Source organism: Vigna unguiculata, chromosome 11 (assembly GCF_037176805.1).
Source record: "Vigna unguiculata cultivar grain cowpea cultivar isolate G323 ecotype 2 chromosome 11, ASM3717680v1, whole genome shotgun sequence".
Taxonomy (NCBI): Eukaryota; Viridiplantae; Streptophyta; class Magnoliopsida; order Fabales; family Fabaceae; genus Vigna; species Vigna unguiculata.
In genome coordinates, this window is record NC_140802.1 from 32,111,356 (window position 1) to 32,123,399 (window position 12,044).

The window sequence follows — 12,044 nt, forward strand, 5'->3', positions numbered from 1 at the left end:
AGTTTTTGCACATGTTAAATTATAGACCTTAACCAAACATATTCACAACTTTTCTCATAATTTTGTATGATTAGATGATGTTGTTGTTATGGTTTGTTTCATATACCATCATGAAATCATTGTGCTATCACATGTGAACAAATATCATGTTTGTGATCAACCATTATGACATTGTGAGGATATGTAAAATAACATATTCATAGTACCCTTAAGGTAACATGGTATATGTTTTACTCCAATCCATTTTCTTCTTGTAGTTATAGAACTATGTCTTGCTTAAAAAATTTACAGCAAATGCAATATCAGGTCGAGTATAATTAGTGAGATACATTATTGTTTCTACGACACTAAGATATGGTACTTCTAGACCAAGAAGATCATCATTTTCTTGAGGTCTAAGAAGAGATTTTATCAACATCTAACGACCTTACAATTATTAATGGACGTGACTTGTCCATTTAGAACATTTTAAACACCTTAATTATATAAGTCTCTTAATGTATAAAAACACCTTGATTTAAATACTCAATTTTTAATTTTAAACAAGGCTTTTCCTTTCAAAGATCTTTCATCTCAAATTTTTTCTTTGTGCAATCAATTGCCTTTATGAGTTCATTAGGAGTTCCAACGATGTTTATGTCATTACATAAACAATAATTATGGCAAATTCATTTTATAATATTTTCATATAAATACAAGGATAAAAAAGATCATTTCTATATCCTTCTTTTAACAAGTACTCAATAAGACGGTTATACCACACACGTCCTGATTACTTTAATCAATAAAAAGTTTTGTTCAATTTTATTGAATAACTTTAGAATTTACCTTGTTGGGCAAATTCAATCCTTTAGGGATTTTTATATAAATATCATTCTCAAGAGAACCGAACAAATAGGTTATGACATCATCCATTATATGTAAATGCAGACCTTGTTGTGCAATTGGAATAATCAAATATTGCAATATTTTTGCATCCAACACTATTGAATATGTCTTTCCACAAATCAATATCAGGTTTTTGTGAAAAACCTTGAGCAACCAATTCTACTTTGTATATAACAATTTTATATTCTTAATTTGTTTTTGCGCAAAAATTCATATGTACCCAATTAGGGATGGCAACGAGGCGGGGCGGGGACGGGTTTCGCTATCCCATACCCATCCCCGTAAAAAAAATTCATCCCCATCCGCATACCTAAACCTAACGGGTATCAAACTTTTGTCCCATCCTTATCCCCACCGGATAACGGGTATAATCTCGTATCAATACTCATACCCATTTTCTTACTACTTTTTATTAATTTTAATTAATTTTTACAAAATTATAAAAAATTACGGTAAAGTAAACATAAAATTATCAAATATTCAATATTATGAGGATGGTTGTTTCTTCGATATCAAATACTTTGAAATAAATTATAATTATTTACATTTTAAATTAGAATACCATATAAAATTTCATGAGAACCAAAACATTTATTAAATTTGCATACATTAGTGAAACCTAGTTGATCAAATTTAAAAAAAAAAGATATAAAAGGAAAAAAATATTCAAATTAAAATATATTTTAAATGTTTGTTTACTTCAATTTTTTAAATTATAAAGAATCTTTTTTTTATACAATAATAAAAGTTATAATACATCACTTGATCAAAATGACACAAAGAATAAATAATAAATATAATAATAAAATTTTAACATAGATATTGTATCTTTTGAACTCCAATATATGGTGATAAGAAAATGTTCATGGCAATTACATTAAATTTTTATATTGAAGTAAATAAAAAATATTTACACAATTATAGTGAAAAAAAATTAAAGTATTATTGTAATGAATTAGAAAATAAAAAATAATTAGATAAAATTTATCGAAATAGTATTCTACACGATGAAAATAAACTAGAAATAAAAATATTAAAAAATTAACAAATATGTGTCTTATAAACAATTTGGAGACTATTGAAAGGAATTGCACAAAAGGAAAACAAATGTATAATTAAATGTATGATAAGATGAAAAATATCTTAGAGATCTAAGAAAACTTTTCAAATATCAACATATATACTCAATTGAATGGTTGAGAAATTACAAAAATTGTTTTACAAAACCAAAAAGTTCTTCAAATGAAATAAAAATTAATAATAATAAGTAAAGCTTTTTTTTTATATTACCTAGTAAATGAAAGGTTTATGCTATTAAACACTTAAATTGAGAGTATTAAACATTCTAATGTGAAAGGAAAATATACAATAAATAAAAATATTAAAAAATAATAGAAATATTCAAATGTTAGACATCAAATTTTTTTAATTGACATACATCATTTTAACATAATTACATAAAGGTTATGATAAGATAAAAAATATATTGGAGATGCGAATGAGTTTCGTGACAACCCAAATAATTAGAAGAAATAAAAAATAGAAAGTATATATATATGGTTATTTAATTAATTGTGAATATTTTAATAATTTAAACGATAATAGAGATATGGTGGGGACGGGTATTATGGCGGGGATATGTACATCCCTATCCCTATCCCCATACCCAATTGAAAAAATCGGGGATTCTCCATACCCATTGATGTGACCCCAACAAGCCCAACCTCAAATGCATCAACAAGCCAAAGCCCACATCAAGGCCCAATCACTAGAAGCATGATGAGAAAGATTCACATGGGCCTCTCACAAGATGATCAAGTCAATCATGGGCTTTTTACATTCTCCACATGGGCTAAAGAAATCTCTAAAATATGAGATGATGCATGAAGGAAGTAGTCTAGATTTAAATTGGGCCATTGTTTAGGCTTTGCTTTCAATAAAAGCTATAACACTTTTTGGGATCAATTGGGCCGAGCCCAATTTGCTACCTTTGGCCAAGAATTACTTGAGTGACTCTCCATTTGGATGCAAGCAAAGCATGAACTAAGCAAGGAGAATGTGATGGAAGCATGGTGCGTGTGACTTGGGCAAGGAGAGTGTGATATGCCACTTGGCATCATCAAGACTCATCTACTACATCACATGGTCTACAATCAAGCTTATTCTCCAAGCTACATTTGCATTTCATCTTTGTTGCATTTTCTCTTCATTTGGTCGGCCATGTGCCTATAAATAGAGCCACTCAAATATTGTAATGGTTACTCTTGAATTGCTAATAGATGCTAGTGTTTGAGATCACTCCACACTTCTATTAACTTGAGAGCATACATGGCTAACCTTCTCCTTCATCTCCTCTAGCCACCTTCCATACCATAGCTCCACATCTACTCTTCATCTTCACCAAATTCTCCATTTCTGAGAGCTACTTTCATCTATTTCTCCAAATTCCGCTGCACTTCATCTCCTCCTCATCATTCTCCATGGATTTCCTTCCTCTCCTACACCAAGGACATCCATCAATTGGTATCTAGAGCCATCCAAGCCTTTGGTGCCTCCATCCTCTTGGTTTGGGTAAGGTTCTTGGTCCATACTTGTCTCTTGTTTCAATTTCCATTTTGTCTCTCTTCTCCACTGTTTTCTTCAATTTTGCTGTTGTTTTTTTCATGTTCTTGTTGCTCTCCACCGTTTGACATTGAGGCTACATGAATCTCCATTGATTCATCTTGTAGTACTCCTTGCTTCATTGGTGCTAATCTGTTTTAGGTTCCATTTTCGTTTTCCAGCACTTGTTCTTTGGTTCTTGAGTTTTCTGCATTTTTATTCGGTGAATTCAATCCTTCTTTGCATTTTATCATTCCAATTATGTTTAAGTCATGTTCTATGCTTTGTTTGTGCCTTAATTCCTTTTTTCCACCGTTCAATTTCATTGCTTACTGATTTGGTTGAGTTTCTGAGCCACATCTCACAACCAAAACACTATGATCCTTCAAGGAAGTGTGTGGATGTTTAAGGCCTGAATCCTCACTGTTTTTCATCCATTTCACCGATTGGATTGTACTTTTGTGTATCTAAGATGTTCTTCTATGATTCATGCTTGATTTCAGTCCATAATCAAGTTCTTTAGCTATGCTTTCCATAGAACATCTCCTCTAATTTCAGAGAGCAAATCTGCTCCAGTTTTCTTCTGTTTTCTACCAAATCACTGCATGAACAGTCTCTATTTTTTATTTTTTGTGAGTAACTCAGTGCACCAAAATTCAATCTGATTTTTGCCTCATTTAGTTAACATCTAGACGAAAAATACAAAAAAAAAGAATCATTCAAAAATGTTGAGTACAAAAAAAATGAAAAATCACGCAAGTTGAGGCTCATATTTCTGTTTTCTGGCACTGCAATTTCCAAAAATTCAATGTTCCATTGCTGTTTTGTGCGTGTTTGTGTGTTTTTAGTGCTTGTTTTCACATGAATTTTGGCTTGAGTTTGTACTCTATATTGCTTCATTATTGATTTGCTTTGGAAGTCAATTCATCACTTCATTTGCTACTGCTTTGCAATGAGTACTTCAGCTATATGATTGAGCACTTTTGTTTTGTTGTTTTTGTTGTTTTCATTTATTCTAGTTCCTTTCTAGGTTCCTTTTGTGGTGCTTGTTTTTATTTTTCAGCCTTTAATTTTTTGCTTGTCACTTCTTGAACCTCCTTCTAGTCATGTTTCATTTCAATTCTCTTTTGGTTTAGCATTTCTAATTAGCTTTTCTTGCTTTCTCCTTTGTTTGGGTTCATCTACTTGTCTCTCGGTTTTGGTTGATTAATGATGCTATGGAGTTTAGAATGGTTTGTATGATATGGTAGCATCTTAGGTGGTGGATATTGAAGTATAATTTTAGCTTGTGTGCTTATCCTTTTCCTCACCTATTGAGAGTTTTGGACCTATTTATTTGAGAGTGTGTGTGTGCTAACTCCATTGCTTGGTATAGTTTTCTTGCTATTTTGTTTTTTGGTGCAGATTTGGTGGCTGTTTTGGCCTTAAAACCAAGGCTATAGTTGTTGTTTTGCACTTCATTTGTGTGGCTTAAGGTGCTTACAAGTGCCTTACTTGGTGGTGGTCTTTGTTCAAATCAAAAGGAGGCTACAAGCCAAGCTCTTGGCTCTTGATTTTGTGCAAATTGGCAGCACATTTGGAGTTGCATTATTTCTTATTTTTGGCTTTATTTCTTTGTACTTTGTACTTCCTTTTGGCACATCTTATTTGGTACCATTTTGAAGCCTTCTTGATTGTGAAATTGCATCTTTTGAGCATCAAAATTTGAGATATTAAGTGGCTTGAGGTTGCTTCATTTTGAGTACCAAATTAGTGAACCAAAAATGCTTTCAAATTCTCATTTGTATCCATGGCCTATTTAGGTGTCTTGGGGAACCAAAGGTGTTCAATCCCATCTCCTAAGTAGAACCTTTTTCATATTATAGTGCAACGTTTTAGTAAGTGAGTGTGTTGAAAGTTCTAAGTGCTTTCTCACCTTGCTTTTAGGTCGCATAGTTAGACTTAGTGGTTTAAATTTGTGAGACCAGAGTCTCTAAAATTTTTGCCATTTAGGGGTCCGTTTTTAGTGTTAGTCTTTTCTTTTCTTTGAGTCTTGTTTGTGTTTGTTTGTGCTTAGTGTCTCAAGTGATTCTATTTACTTAGCCTTAAACATTTGTGTGATCTTTGAAACCTTTTGCAAGTACATCTTGACAAGGATTTGCCTTGGTACTTAAGAAGTCTTTAGACTCACCTCGCCTAACCTGGAGGTCTACTTGTGCTTGGTTCCTTCTTTCACCATTTTGTTAAAGTTTTAAGTTCTTTCAATCACCATGAGCACTAGAAGGGCTACTCATGCTAGTACCCAACATCAACAACATGATGAAAACAACCTCCACATAAGTGGTGATGAGGAGGTTGAGGTTGATCCTAGAGTCCTAAATAATCTCTCTCAAGAGGTTAGGGACCTTAAAATTCAAATGGCTTCCATGCAAGCCAATCTTCAATTAATTGCCAATCAACTTACCCCTCCCAACCATAATACCCATGCCTCTCCTAGGCCTTCTCGTGCCCCTTCAAGGCATGAGTATGATTTTGAAGAGGAGGAAGATGAGCGCATTAACCTTAGACAATCGCCTCATGTAAGAAGGCAAAGGCGCATACCTCCTCACACAAAGGAAGTCAAAATTGATTTGTCTCATTTCTATGGAAAGGATAATGTTGAGGTTTTTCTTGATTGGGTTGCCAAAGTAGAACAATTGTTTGAGAGTCATGTTGTGGAGGAAGAGAGGCATGTGTCTCTAGCTACTTTTAGCTTTCAAGGGCATGCTCTTAATTGGTGGACTTCCTTAGTCCTCCAAAGAAGGAGAAAAGGGCTACATGATATTGAGTATTGGAATGATCTTAAGGAAGCCCTTCATGCTTGCCATGTTCCCTCCTACTACAAAAGAGAGCTCTTGGATAAGCTCCAAAGGCTCCAACAAAGATCTATGTTTATAGAAGAGTATAGACAAAAGACGGAGCTCGACATCATGACAGCCGAAATTGAAGAAGAGGAACTTACCATTGCTAGGTTCTTAAGTGGACTCAATTACAACATAAGAGATAAAGTTGAGTTGTTCCCCTACCGCAATTTTAATGATCTTGTTCAAATGAGCATCAAGGTGGAGCAACAACTTTTGAGACGTCCTTCTTGCAAGGATTCTCCCTCTTTTTCTAAAAGTGATTTTCAAAAGAAAGATTTTTCAAAAGAAAAAGAGTTCACTCATAAGAGCCTTACAAAGGTAAGTGACAAGGGTGAATCCTCCACCAACAAAAGAGGTAGTGACATCAAATTTTTCAAGTGTCTAGGTAGAGGTCATGTGGCCGCTCAATGCCCTACCAAACGCACCATTGTGCTTAAGGACAAAGACCTCTACACTAGTCAAGAGGAGTCATCTTCAAGTGACTCTAACACTTATCATTCTAGTGATTCTCAAGAACATTCATATCCAAATGAAGGGAAACTTTTGATGATTAGGAGGCTTCTCAATAACCAGCCTAGCATTCCTCTCAATGATCAAAGAGAAAATATTTTCCACACAAGATGTGAGGTTTTGAAAAACACTTGTTCTTTGATCATTGATAGTGGGTCTTGTTGCAATTGTTGTAACAAAAGATTGGTTGAGAAGTTGAATTTGACTTTGTTACCCCATCCCAAACCTTACAAACTTCATTGGCTTAATGAAGATGGGGATCTCAAAGTTGAACATCAAGTAAAAGTCAAGTTTTATGTGATGTAATCCCAATGGAAGCTTGCCATATTCTCTTGGGGAGGCCTTGGCAATTTGATCATAAAACCTTACACAATGGCCACACCAATGAGATCACCCTCCAACATCATTCAAAAACTTTTGTTTTGCATCCCCTCACTCCTAGCCAAGTTGTTAGTGATCAAGTTCAAATGCGAGCTAGGAGAGAGGAAGAGAGTTCCAAGAACTCTAATGCTTCTAAAGATTCTAAGGACAAGACAAAGGTAGAGGAAGTTTCTTCTTCTAAGGATGTTGCTCATGAAGTTCTTTTAACTCATAAAACTCTTTTGCACACTCTTCATAATGAGCAACCTCCCTTCCTCTTACTTTTTCAAGCAATCCTTACTTGTCTTGAACATCCTTCTCTTAAAGATCTACCTCCTTCCATTCGTGCTCTCCTTCATGAATTTCAAGATATTTTTCCAAATGATGGCCCTCATGGTCTCCCACCTTTTAGATGGATTGAGCACCAAATTGATTTTGTCCCAAGGGCAAGTCTTCCTAATAGACCCGCCTATAGGACAAACCCAATTGAGAAAAAGGAGATAGAAACTCAAGTGAATGAGTTGCTAGACAAGGGATGAGTTCAAAAAAGTTTAAGTCCTTGTGTTGTGCCTGTGTTGTTGGTGCCCAAGAAAGATGGAAAGTGGCGTATGTGCTGTGATTGTAGGGCTATCAACAACATCACCATAAAATATAGACATCCAATCCCAAGACTAGATGATATGTGGTTATCACCATAAAATAAAGGCACAAATATTTTCAAAAATAGACCTCAAAAGTGGTTATCCCCAAATTCGTATTCAAAAAGGTGATGAGTGGAAAACTGCTTTCAAAACAAAATTTGGTCTATATGAATGGTTAGTCATGCCCTTTGATCTAACCAATGCTCCTAGTACATTCATGCGCCTAATGAATCATGTCTTGCGAGATTGTATAGGAAAGTTTGTTGTTGTCTATTTTGAAGACATTTTAGTGTATAGTACAAGTTCTAAGCTTCATGTGGGTCATTTTAGAGTTGTGTTATCTCTTCTCCGAGACCACCAACTCTATGCTAACATTGACAAGTGCACTTTCTGTGTAGAGAGTGTCATCTTTTTTGGGATTTGTGGTCAATAAGAGTGGGGTGCATGTTGACCCCGCAAAAGTCAAGGCCATCCAAGAATGGCCTGTGCCAAAGAATGTTAGGGACATTAGAAGTTTTCATGGATTAGCAAGTTTTTATAGAAGATTTGTCCCCAACTTCTCCACCATTGCTTCACCCCTCAATGAACTTGTTAGGAAAGACATATCTTTTGAGTGGGGTGAAAGACAACAAAAGGCTTTTGATGATATCAAGATTAGGCTCACCCAAGCTCCTATTCTTGCTCTTCCAAACTTTGAGAAAACTTTTGAGCTAGAATGTGATGCTTCTGGGGTGGGAATAGGTGCGATTTTGTTACAAGAAGGCCATCCAATTGCCTATTTTAGTGAAAACTAAATGGTCCTTCTCGTAACTATCCCACCTATGACAAAGAGCTATATGCTCTTGTGCGAGCTCTTCATACTTGGGAACATTATCTTGTGACAAAAGAGTTTATTATCCATAGTGATCATGAAGCTCTTAAGTATTTGAAGAGCCAACATAAATTGAATAAAAGGCATGCAAAGTGGGTTGAGTACTTGGAACAATTCCTTTATGTTATCAAGTACAAGAAAGGGAAAGCTAATGTGGTGATTGATGCACTATCAAGGAGATATACTCTCTTAGCCAAGCTTAGGTCCCAAATTCTTGGATTTGACAACATATGTGAATTGTATATTCATGATCCCTTCTTTGCTACCATTTATCATGATTGTCTCACTAAGTCCCAAGGCGGCTTTTATCTCTCAAATGGATATCTTTTCAAAGAAGGCCGCCTATGTATTCCTCTAGGTTCTCATAGAAAACTTTTGATCAAAGAAATGCATGAGGGGGGACTTATGAGTCACTTTGGGGTTGCCAAAACTTTGGCCATGCTTAAAGAGAAATTCTTTTGGCCCCATATGAAAAGGGAAATACAAAACCATTGCGCTAGTTGTTTAAATTGTTTGCATGTTAAGTCTAACACAATGTCTGCAGGGATGTATCCTCCTTTGCCTGTTACTTCCACCCCTTGGGAGGATATAAGTATGGATTTTGTCCTAGGGCTTCCAAGGACTTCTAGGGGTGTTGACTCTATATTTGTGGTAGTGGACCGTTTTTCTAAGATGGCACATTTTATACCATGCCACAAAGTAGATGATGCTAGCAACATAGCAAGGTTGTTCTTTAGAGAAGTGGTTCACCTCCATGGTTTACCCAAAACAATTGTGTCTGATAGGGATGCTAAATTCCTAAGCCATTTTTGGAGGACCTTGTAGTCTAGGCTAGGAAAAAAACTTTCTTTCTCTACCTCTTGTCACCCACAAACTGGTGGGCAAACCGAGGTAGTCAATAGATCCCTTTCCACATTGCTTAGGGTTTTGCTTAAGGGGAATCATAAATCTTGGGATGAGTATCTTCCCCACATTGAATTTTCTTACAATAGAGTGGTCCATAGCACCACCAAACTCTCACCCTTTGAGGTAGTTTATGGTTTTAACCCTCTCACACCATTGGACTTATTACCTCTTCCAACTTCTTTTGATTTTGTTCATAAAGAAGGGGTTTCTAAGTCCAAGTTCATAAAAGATTTTCATGAGAAGGTTAAACACCAAATTCAAGCCCAAGTTGAAAAGATTGCTCATTCTAAAAACAAGGGTAAGAGAGTTCGGTCTTTTAATGAAGGAGATTTAGTTTGGTTGCACTTAAGAAAGGAAAGATTTCCTAATATAAGAAAATCCAAACTTAGTCCCCGAGGTGATGGTCCATTCCAAATCATCAAGAAGATCAATAATAATGCTTATCAATTGGATCTTCCTCCAGAATATGGTGTGCATCCTACTTTCAATAATACTGATTTGGTTCCTTTTGTAGGTATTTTTGATGAAGAGGGTGACCACCAAGATTTGACGGCAAATCCTCTTCAAGGGGGAGGGGATGATGTGACCCCAACAAGCCCAACGTCAAATGCATCAATAAGCCTAAGCCCACATCAAGGCCCAATCACTAGAAGCATAATGAGAAAGATTCACATGGGCCTCTCACAAGATGATCAAGTCAATCATGGGCTTTTTACATTATTCACATGGGCTAAAGAAATCTCTAAAATATGAGATGATGCATGAAGGAAGTAGTCTATATTTAAATTGGGTCATTGTTTAGGCTTTGCTTTCAATAAAAGCTATAACACTTTTTTGGATCAATTGGGCCGAGCCCAATTTGCTACCTTTGGCCAAGAATTACTTGAGTGACTCTCCATTTGGATGCAAGCAAAGCATGACTTAAGCAAGAAGAATGTGATGGAAGCATGGTGCGTGTGACTTGGGCAAAGAGAGTGTGATATGCCACTTAGCATCATCAAGACTCATCTACTACATCACATGGTCTACAATCAAGCTTCTTCTCCAAGCTACATTTGCATTTCATCTTTGTTGCATTTTCTCTTCATTTGGCCGGTCATGTGCCTATAAATAGAGCCACTCAAATATTGTAATGGTTACTCTTGAATTGCTAATAGATGCTAGTGTTTGAGATCACTCCACACTTCTATTAACTTGAGAGCATACATGGCTAACCTTCTCCTTCATCTCCTCTAGCCACCTTCCATACCATAGCTCCACTTCTACTCTTCATCTTCACCAAATTCTCCATTTCTGAGAGCTACTTTCATCTATTTCTCCAAATTCCGTTGCACTCCATCTCCTCCTCATCATTCTCCATGGATTTCCTTCCTCTCCTACACCAAGGACGTCCATCACCCATACCCATATCCATACCCAGTCAATGCGGAGATTTCCTGTCAAAATGGGGACGGATTCTGGCAATACTCACGCGGACGAGTTTATTTGTCATCTCTATACCCAATGGGTTCCACACCCTCAGGTGTGCTAACTATAGGTCCAAAAATCTTTCGTTTAGTAAACAAATCTAATTATGCTTCTTTGTATATTTTCATTTTGGCCAATCATTTCTTCGTTGACAATCTTCAGTGAACATTGGTTCTTGATCCTCATTGTCATTCATAGCATCCATCGCTATATTATATGTAAAAGTTTCGTCAATATTGACTTTATTTTGGTTCCATATTATATGATTCATGATATAATTTATTGAGATCTCATCATTTTCAATAATTCCAGGTACCCGAGGTTCTTCTAGAATCGAATCATTATGTCAAATAAATCTTTTGGGATTTCAAATAGGTCATCTTGCATTTTAGCTCCCTTTCTCATTATAATAAAGGAAAGAAGTAAAGGAAGAATAGAGATTGAGAGAATGTGTGTCTTATTATTGATAGGAAGAGTCTTATTTATAGATACAACATGAACATGTAACCCATAAAAGATACAAATCAAATAGTTAATACAAATATTTACATAAAGAGTAATAAATTAATAAATCATATGAGTATCAATCATAATCACATGAGTAATTGTATCACATGGAGGACTTCACATTTTATGTTTTTTCTTTTGTTACTTTCTTCCATAAACTAAAAGTAGTCTACTAAAATTTCATTTTGAGTAGTTTACTATCATTTTTCAAATCTTGGTAAATGGAGTGATATTTAAAAAACCCGTGTACTATAATTTGAAAGCAAATTATTTATTTCATCCATTATTTATTAAAGATATTGTGAGTGACAAAAATAGAAACAAATTTGCGGGTTTTTTAATGAAGCAAAAGATCCAGTTACATTTAAATAAATTAATTGGCACACATTAATTTTAAAAGTGGGAAAGTAG